This window comes from Lycium ferocissimum, unplaced genomic scaffold (genome assembly GCF_029784015.1).
Source record: "Lycium ferocissimum isolate CSIRO_LF1 unplaced genomic scaffold, AGI_CSIRO_Lferr_CH_V1 ctg2187, whole genome shotgun sequence".
In the NCBI taxonomy this organism is placed as follows: domain Eukaryota; kingdom Viridiplantae; phylum Streptophyta; class Magnoliopsida; order Solanales; family Solanaceae; genus Lycium; species Lycium ferocissimum.
Window position 1 is genome coordinate 71,456 of NW_026719979.1, and position 9,310 is coordinate 80,765.

The 9,310-nt window shown below is 34.1% G+C and overlaps 1 pseudogene; it reads right to left on the reverse strand.

The window, feature by feature from the left end:
* Positions 1-282: 282 nt before the first annotated feature.
* Positions 283-8,077, reverse strand: LOC132043192 (uncharacterized; annotated as a pseudogene).
* Positions 8,078-9,310: the final 1,233 nt, after the last annotated feature.

Below are 9,310 nucleotides of genomic sequence, written 5' to 3' on the forward strand. Positions count from 1 at the left end.
AATAAATTATGCAGTAATAATAACGTTTTATATGTATAAAGCATATATAAGAAGTCTATTGATTGCAATTAAAGAAAAGGGATATTGATGCAAATTAGAGCCTCACTACCATGTCTTTCATAATATATATACACCTTGACGAACCATTGATTGGTATTCGACCACGAAATTTATATGCTTTGTGAAGAAGATTGAGAACAAAGAGTATCGGGATAAAATCCTCATTTTGATTAAGAAGAAGCAATTCACATGATCAATTCATTTAGCAATACGTCTCGGCATGGTCGGACCAAAAGATCAAAAGACAGCAATAAAAGATAACAATTAAGCGAAAAGTTTATTTAACAACCTCTCAAATCAAATTACGAAAAACCTCTTTGTACACTACATTTTTGGCTTCATTTTTTATTTTCCCATCATCGTCGTAAACCAAAATCTTTAACCCTTCCCTACGTGTCACCCATGAAAGAGCAACATACAGTTGTCCATGTGTAAACACTGGTTTCTTCAAAAATAACCCCACATGAGATAGCGACTGGCCTTGACTTTTATTAATGGTCATGGCAAAAGACACAACGATGGGAAATTGTCTTCGCTAGAACTTAAAAGGTATTCTCGCATCAGATGGAGTCAACGTCATTCTTGGGATAAACACTTTTTCTCCAGCCATTTTCCCTGATAAAACCTTGGCTTCAATAACCCGATTTCCAAGTCTTGTGATGATCAGCCTTGTACCATTACACAACCCCGATGATTGGTCAATATTTCTCAACAACATCACCGGTACACCCACCTTCAATGTAATTGAGTGATTTGGAATTCCAGAACATTTAATGCTGTTCAGGAATTTCGGTGTATGTACGTGCTCCAACGCTGTAAAAGAATGATCAGACATACAAACAGTATCAGAACTCAGATATGTCTTCTCAGGATTATGATTAAGTGAAACCATATATTCATTAATCGACTCCACCATGTTAAGAGTCGGAGCAAGAATCGCTCTTTGCTGGAGGTAATCTATGTCACTGGGATGACTAAAGAAATCAGGATATGTACTCTCTACAATTGCAGATATTGGATCATCACAATCATTTATGAGAAGATCATCGGGGATTTGAATTGTTTCAATCCCATCAACGGAGCTTCCAATATTTCCATCACCGATTGCCAAAATCCAATCAGAAAAGTTTCTTAACTCTTCCAAATGTGCGCCTAACTGATTTCCTTCAATCTCATATTCCTTGTTAGCTTTAAGACTTCACAGTGCCTCCATAAATCTGAAGAATTTAAAGTAGCATTAACAATATCTTGCCTACTTCCTTTCGTAATGACCGGCAAAATTTGCCTGAAGTCACCACCAAGAACAACTGTTTTCCCTCCAAAAGGTTTATCTAAACTGGATCTTTCTCTAAATCTAAGAATATCTCTAATAGTTTGATCAAGAGCTTCAAAACAGTACCTATGCATCATTGGTGCCTCATCCCAAATAATTAACTTTGTCTTGACAATCAGATTTGCTAGAGGACTACCTTGCTTTATATTGCATGTTGCATCTTCAGTTGGATTGAGAGGAATTGCAAATCTCGAATGAGCTGTCCGACCTCCTGGTAACAAAAGCGATGCAATGCCACTTGATGCGACAGTTAACACAATATCTCCTCTAGATCGTATTCCAGAAGACAGAGTCCTCCAGATAAAAGTCTTGCCAGTTCCTCCATGACCATATAAAAAGAACAATCCACCTTTGGCTTCACTCACTGCTGTCATTATTTTATCATAAACTGTCTTTTGCTCAACTGTCAAATTCATTAACAATTGTTGGTGTTCCGCCATCAAAGAGCGCCTGTCATAACGCAATTCATCATTGATTAATCTATTGGAACTGTCCACTTCTTCCTCACTGTAAACAGGTTTTGGCATTGTTGAAAAATCTTGAAAACTTCTTCCGCAACCTTTCAAAAAAATTTCCAACTTTTGTAAACAATGATTTTTCAGTTCATCATCTGATACCTCTGCCTCTGAAAAAACAAATATATCACAGAATATGAATGGTATTAATATAAAAGTATCTTATTTACATAAAGACAAAAAGGTTTATTAAACGTCCCATTTAGTTATGTTAATTATTTTTAGTTATGGATTGTACAGGAGGACTTAGGAATGCTATATTCAGGAAAGTAATGACATATAAAAAGGAAAGTAAATAATACATATTATGGATATGTTTCACTACACTTGCATTGCTTCCCAATCAGTTTCCCCTTTATGCGTTCTTTTTTGTCATCCTACGACTAAATAAACCTTGATATCTTCATATGTACGCTAAAATTTTGTAAAACATCATATCATAACTTGAGAATAGAAGTTTAGATTTATACCCGAATTAGATAATAATACTCTTTCTTCGTGAAGGATATCCTCTGATAATAATTGCCATGTTGATTGCCAAACATATTCTGGTCGTGACATCGAATTGGATAATAGCAGCATAGCAAATAATTGTCTCAGATACGATGGCATTCCCCAGTCACTTGCTTCCTTTATGGCATCAACATACTCTCTGTCATCATCTAATAAGCCAAGTGCATAGCACGCATCTCTAAAAGTGGTGTGATCACGATTGTTGATTCTTTTAAGATCCCCATAGCATGTTGGACCTCTAATGACATTCAACAGTAATCTGAGATAATATAACTCGCCACTTCCAGGAGGAACAAAGAAGATCCTTCCTATGGAAAATGCAGAAGTTTTTCTTTTTTCCCATTTTTTCGTTTTTCTATCCCACACAAACTTAAGAGGAAATTCTGCATATGTTAATTCTCTTGCTTCAGAAAATTCTTCATTTGCCTTAAACCAACTTAAAAACATTGATTCCTTTACACTTGGTCTATTGGCAACAACATCAATTGGATCATCATCAGCAAATATGACATTCTGCTCATCTTCAAGATGAAATGCCAGCCTTTCCACAGAAGGTTCCCTATGGTGAATTGGATATTTGAATATTCTCCAAGCTGCTTCACATGATGATATGTATCGACAATCATAGTACATATTGATTTCATCAACATTTGATGAATCCTCATCATGCATACTTTGAGAAAAAGCAGTCGTGACGCGATCATTTCCTTTATTAACGTACTTAAATAAGTACTTAATGGATCTTGACTGGTTGCACCATTCCACATTTATATGAGCACCATACTTCAATAATAAGAAGCGATTATGCGGCACCACAAACTTGTTATCCAAGTCAATGCCATCCTTCTTTATAGTTCTACCAGTGTCCCTTCTTCTGTAAACAGGATAACCATCTTCATCGATTATGGTCGACACAACAAACTTTTTTGGAAAGTGCTTTGTGCATCTACCATTTTGCATGCAAGGAGATGATTTTCTAGCAGAACCACATGGCCCATGCATCATGAATAATTTCACAGCCTTGTAATAGTGAGGATCAACCAATTCATCTGGTACTTCCGCCGAAATAATTCTATCAATATCAGTAGCAGTTGGATATTTATTATGCTCATGAAGAAAAATCAAGATGTGAGCATGAGGTAGGCCTCGTTTTTGGAATTCAATTGTATAAATCACTGCATCAAAAAAAGAATTTATTTGATATACTAATAGTAGTTGGAATCATTACCTTATGTACAACAAAAAAAAAATAGCTCTTATTTAGATGGAGGAATTGTATACCTACTTTTACTCTTCCAAAATCTGGTTCTTTTGCAAATCCTTTATTAATCGGTCCAATTTGATTTTGAAAACTCTAGATAAAATGTCTGGACGATCCTCGGGATTTAAACCCCTACTCTCCACAAACCTATGAATCTCTGGCCACTTTGGATTGCAAGTAAACGTGATGAAAAGATCAGGGTAGCCTGCCCATTTGCATATCGCCATAGCATTTTGATAATTTTGAAGCATGTATCGTGCACCCCCTGTGAAGGTGGATGGTAAAATGACCCTTTTTCCTTGACAAGACGGATTAATTTCTCCACGCAGAAGTGCATCTGCTAACCCTTTATACATATGAGATCTCAACAGCTTTTGGTTAATCCTAATATACCTCAATCGAGAAGATTCCATCATTGTATATGCATCGACCAAGAATTGTTGAAATAATCTTCTCGAAGACACAATCGTTGGTTCTTCATCCCTCCTTTCTTGAATTTTGTAAGCAAAATATTCTCGTATGCTTACACGTTGCCTCCCTCCAGATGTACCTAAGGGAATGTCCTCTCTATAGCCATCTTCACCATATGGAAAAAGTAAAGGATATTGAAGGCTTAAATAGGCAGCATTCAGTTCATTAATCCTTTGTAGCTGTCCAGATTGGGTTTCAATGATGATATCTCTATCACATCTAGATAGTTCAAAATCTCCCACCACTAAAGCAGCTACCTCGGAAACCGTTGGTAAGTTGTATCTTCTTCCATCGGTGCTCCTTTTTCCAATTAATCTAAGTCTAACATTGGAGCGTCTATCTTCTTGAATTCCGTCTCGCACCATTCTAAATGTCTTGGCCAAAACATTGTGGTCATCAAGCATTTTCTTTAGATCATCAACAATCTCAGCATGAAGTTTGTTTCCATTTTGACCATGACTGTGAAGAATTTTTCGGCAATAAATTAACAGTTATTGTATTGTCATTGTCATGTAACATATTAATCAAAATATTATTACTGAAGAATGGTAGAGCACTAACCTCATAGCATGCATTCTATTTTGAACTTCATTTTCTGTATCATAGATATATAATTGCGCAAACTTTGGATTGGATCCCTCAGGTGGCAATAAGCTTCCAATTTGATGATAGTTCTATCCAGACAATTTGAATGTTCTTGGTCCTCGTGTTTGATTTACAGAAACATCAACCTTTCCCCCCATTGATGTAAATGAGAACATAGAATTATAACTCCTAATATGCTCTCGAAAGTGGTTGCTTTTATGACCTGCGTAAAATAAGAGTTGGTTATTATGAAATATATATATGAAACGCGGATATTCTTTCAATAAGATAGACAGAGATATTTTTTCTAACCCGATCCGAACAACAGTTGCTTTAAAATTTGAGGAGGCTCAGTTGGATTCGGCAGCTTTATCTTTCCACGACCGCAACACAGAGAGAACTCTGGTCTTTGTTTTTTATAACGCTTGTTGATTCTTTCTTCGTTCCAAAAATATGCCCCACAATTTTCACATTCATAAGTTGCATCTCCAATATCCCAGTACTCTGTTAATGAAAAAAATTGTAGTTGGGTTGAAGTCCGGTGCTACTTTTATGTGTCTGTCTTACTTAATTCAATATGGATACTTTTTTTTTTTTTTAAAAAAAAAAAAGGGAAATAGTACATACCTTCACTGCAAATGTCCCCGCAGTTGACGTCATCCTCTAAAAAATCAATAGTAAAATGAAAAATTCACTGAAGATATTGTTTTAAATGATACCTACTGGAAATAATTCACAATCTTAGTTACTATTCACATACCTTCACAATCATCTTCATCTTCTTGACCTGTTATACATGACAAAAAAAAAGGAGGACAAATTAAATTTTAAGTGTGTTTATACAGATTTTACCATAAATGAATTTTACTACATAAGAACCAATTTCGCAATGAGAAAATCACATGATTATTTGTCGACATTCTTAAAAAAGCAAACTCAATAGTACCTACTGACATTCGCTGTAAAACTTTTACAGCTCAATCAAAGAGAAATAAACATATATTGGAACTGGGCATCAAGCCGCAGTTATCAAACTTTACCTTCATCATCTGGAGCAAAATTTAAATCAGGCAGTTGATCTTGACTTTGGATACTTGATGATTTTTTTTAGTATAAAATGAGTAATTCATAACATGGAAGTAGTAGCCAAAAAGAAAAAATATTTTCCTGAGAATTAAATATGGTCATGATTTCTTATTCAGAAAGATTTTAGCAACTCACGACGACAACTTGAATGATGTTGTGGCGTATCAATTTTTTCTCTCAAATTTCCATGTTGCATACTGTAAACACTTGGATCCGTTGTGCCTTTACCCTTCTTCTGCTTTGTACTTGTGGACAAACAACTTTCAAAATCTGCCACTAACATATTAAGATCAAATAAACTTAAAATCTAGTTCTTCCGGAACAATATAGATAATTTTTAGACACAAATCAAGGTCAGTTTAACATTCGAATAAGATAATTTTTAATAACTTGTGGTACAAAATGATATAATACCAAACGGCGTCTTTATGGTAACGTGGTCAAGTTTGGATGGTGAAAATGTAAAGAGATAGGGACTTTACCATAAACATCCGGATCACAGTTTAAATTAGGCAGTATATCTTGACTTTGTATACCTGTGACCACAACAACAACAACCCAGTGAAATCCTACAATCTTGACTTTGTATACTTTGTATACCTGTGACCGATTCTTTTAATATAAAAGGCTTAATTAATAACTCAAAGTAGACCATAAAGAAAACATTTTCATGACAATTGTAGATTTAGTTGAGCAACTCACCAGAACAATTTGAATGATCTTGCGGAGTAGAATTACTGAAACTCAAATTTCCATATCGCATATCGGAACGATTTGAATATGTAATCTCATTCAATAATATGCCTTTACCCTTACTCTGCTTAGTACTTGTGGACAAACAACTTTCAAAATCTGCCATTAACAAATTAAGGTGTTAAAAGAAACTTAAAATTCAGATATTCTAGACGAATTTAGATAATAATTTGATACAGATCTAGAAACATGACACTAAAAAAGACTAATCATTTCTCAAATCTCGTAGCGGAAGGTACTTTGGATTATGTGCAAGAGGTTGTGATGAAGAAACCTGTCCACGTCTCATTATAGGGATACTAATTGGGGGTGTAAAATTTTGGTATGATGGAATTGGCGCTAGAACATGTGCCTCTCTTTTATCTCCATCGGGTGTATGCATTCCAAGCATTCTATCGCGACTCAAACCTGATTCAGCTGAATTCTGTTGTAATGTTCCCTGGCATACAGTTCTATTAATTGACATGTTCGAGCTCATCACATTCTCTTGTTTTCTCGTTTCATTGACATCATTGCTCGAGAAACTCCTCATGATTCTCGACTGGGTAACTGTTCAGGAAATATTTTCAAGTAAGGTAAGCATGTCATATATGTAGAATCTATGTAAAAAAATAACCATATTATATATTGAAACTGACCATTCGTTATATCACATAGAGGCGGAGTAACTCTTTTTTCTTTTTCGAGACCACTACCGCTGCCATAAGTGGGGTCAACATTCTCTGTAGAAAAAATGGCATGGTGTTGAAAATAAGATAGATAAAGAAACAAAACTGAAAAGTAATATAATGCTACTCTACACAGTGACTACGAAAAAATATAAATGGAAATGCTCATGTCATATGTTCCTGGACCAGCAAATTTTCAGTGCAAATCATTGTGCATTGAAATATTTTTTATTCCCATAATGTGGTTTCGAGAAAAGTATTATAGTATCTTATTCCAATCTATTATTGTTAAGAGCTCTAACATAATGCACAATCTTTAGTTGACATTCATGGCTTATAATCTATAGTGATTAGATTATCGCCTTCTGAAATAAATATGCATATCTGGTATCACTGAACCATCCTTGTAGAAAAAGGCACAAAACAGGTAGTTTCACTAATTAAATGCATTGTAAACAAAAATATATCTAGCATCCATTAAATTAAACACAGATAAGTTAAATTAAATGCATTGTAAAAAAAATATATATATCTACCAATTATAATACCGGGAAAATTCTATCCGCATACCAAACGAACTTATAAGCTACTTTTAAAAAGCCAATTCAAACACCATCTAAGGTTTAATGATCAAAGTTCATACCATTGATACCCAAGGAGTATTTAGTCCGTTTTCGATTCCGTAAGCATATGCGGTTTACTCTCGCTAATTTCTTTTGATCTTCCATGTCAAAGTGATCCTGAAATTGTTGCAGCAGTCTCTGGTAAAAGAAGTAGAGAAGACGACTTAGCGCATATATCTGTTCGTATTTGTATATCTATACGCCTCTTAGTTTCACTTAGTGGGTTTGTAATGTGTATTTTTCTTTAATACTTATATATACTTATTATAAGTTTTGACTTGCTACTCTTTTCAGGTAAGCTTTTGATTTCTACTGTACTTTGTTTGGTACCCGGTATAAGGTGGGATATCTCCGCACTAATTTTGAGACTAATTTTGTATCATGTTTAGTAGAAGGTATATATTTATCGAGGGATTAATTTATATCTTCTACCATACAGAGTATAAAAAGTATTAAATTTAATGATGGATATCATACCTTATCCTATGAACCTTGGGACTATTTTATCCCACTTCCAAGATGTGATAAATTATTTTATCACACCTTCCAGATGGGATAAATTAGTCCTAGGATTATAATTTGGTTTGATATTTTGGTTGTTGGAAAGTACACGACCCCTTATTTTTATGCTAATCTATACCGGTGATGAAATGGATTAAAAGACACTATACCATAATTCTTGGTCATTAGCCTTTTCAAAGTACTTTTCGATAAATCTCTTGATGTGTATCCAAACCACATAATTCTTAAATTTTAAAACATCATATAAATATTAAAAAAATAGACTTGAAAGAAGTATGTTGAATGAAGGTTTAAGTAAAAATATGTTATCATTTCGAGATGACAAATATAAACAAATACGTTAAGTGTATGGAAGTATCAAAAGATATGCCAATTGATAAATAAAGCAACAACGCATAGACAATGGAGTATTTGTGGCTAAAAAGGTATTAGATTATATAGGCGATTTGATAAGTGAAAAATAGTTCGTTCAAATTTTTTGAGAATAAGACCAAACTTCCATATAGTTTGATAACAAAAAAAAACATATTTCAAATTAATCAAAATGCAAGAAGAATAATTACCGAATATATCTACCAATTATAATACCAGGAAAATTCTATCCGCATACCAAACGAACTTATAAGCTACTTTTAAAAAGCCAATTCAAACACCATCTAAGGTTTAATGATCAAAGTTCATACCATTGATACCCAAGGAGACTATTTAGTCCGTTTTCAAGATTGATAAATTATTTATCACATAAGCGGATTTACTCTCGCTAATCTTTTTTGATCTTCCATGTCAAATGATTAAAAGACAATAGTAATTCTTGCTCATTTGCCTTTTCAAAGTACTTTTCGATAAAAAACCACATAATTTGGTGATGAAGCTTTCAAAGAAGTATGTTGAATTTACATCTATTTGTTCTCAACACCAAG